Raw genomic sequence first — 1,545 nt, 5'->3', positions numbered from 1 at the left:
ACTAAAGATCTGAGTGATTTTGTTCAAATAATAAGATTCACCTACTAGAACTTGGTTTAGACCTGATAGCCAAAAGGTAGATTGGATGATTTATATTTTCCAATTTATCAGTTACAGAAACTAGCTTATTTTTTCCCTTTTGCCCTAAAGCAGCTGTCACCAATCCTTCCAGCTCAGCAGACTTCGTTTTTTAAATAATCCCTTTCTGAAGTAGATTTTGCCAGCTAAAATGCTGAGATTCCATTTTGAGAGTGAAGCTGGAAAGTATCAAATTCGAAATCTCTTAACGTGTAGATTGCCTTGTGTGAAAAATATCTTATTTTGCAGTATTTACATATAACCTGATATACACACAGATAATTTTATTGGGATCCAAATAGGAACTGTAATATTTGAATCTGTTTAATCGATATATCTGAATTTATTCTTTGACATTATTGGACATCCTATTTTTATTGTTTTAGGGATGTTAGCAGTAGAAGACATAACTACCATGGTGATGTGCAAGCCTAAACTGCTGCCATTAAAATCTGTAACTTTGGAAAAACTTGAGAAAATGCAACGTGAAGCACAAGAAATTATTCAACAACAGGAACAAGCTGCACAGCAGTGTTCAACATCTGCTCTTGATCAATAAGAAACCTACGTGATTTTCCTACTGGTCTATATTAGTGTATATAACAATACAATGACTTATGGATAGCAAGGTGAAGTATTTTTATCAAATGCATTTTAGATAAATGTTTACATGTTTGTGTTATAATTTTGTAAATAATATCTGGAAAACCGTATCAAAGTTAAATTCAGCTTCTTGCTGTACAAGGTGCATATCTTGTTATAATATTAGTGGAATTTCTGAATAAACGGTTATGCTACCAAGGTGTCATATATATTGAACCATGAAGTGATTTCTTGATTTTGGCTTTATGTGTTACATGAATACAGCTTTTAAATCATGCTTAGTACAATGTGTAAACCAGATTTAGAAAGTTCAAGTCTAATGACTGTTATTAGAGGCCTTATGATGTATTTAATATTCATCTGGAATGTCGTCCTCACAAGACACAAACATATACTACTCTTTGTGCATAAAGAGAGTAACAGGGTGCTTTAGAAAGACTAATCAGGCCCCACTTACAATTATTGTAATTAAATTAGTTTAGCTAGTAGGCTTTCAGCATTCAGGTCTGAATATAGCAAAGATATTTCTAAAATGCAAACACATTGCAGGAACCTCATATGCTACTGAAATTTATTAGTGGAAAAGGGAGTAGTATGCATTCCAGCGGCTTCCTCTTCCCAGATCCAGTCTTAAACCTCTAAATATTCAATCCCAATCCTTCTGGCATATTATTGGAAGAATTTTTATGGCTCCACAATTGCTCAGGTTAGTAAATTGTCAGGTTCAGACAAAGTGAACAGTGTTTATGAAAAAAGGAACATCAGAGACATCATGATTGTATAGCATTACTGTAGTCTCAACGGAACCTAGTTTACAACATACTCCCAACGTACTAAAAGTATGTAAAAAAAGGAAGAATGTAA

Source organism: Pantherophis guttatus, chromosome 6, assembly GCF_059756535.1.
Source record: "Pantherophis guttatus breed Tessera chromosome 6, ASM5975653v1, whole genome shotgun sequence".
Lineage (NCBI taxonomy): Eukaryota > Metazoa > Chordata > Lepidosauria > Squamata > Colubridae > Pantherophis > Pantherophis guttatus.
This window is presented reverse-complemented; position numbering follows the sequence as displayed.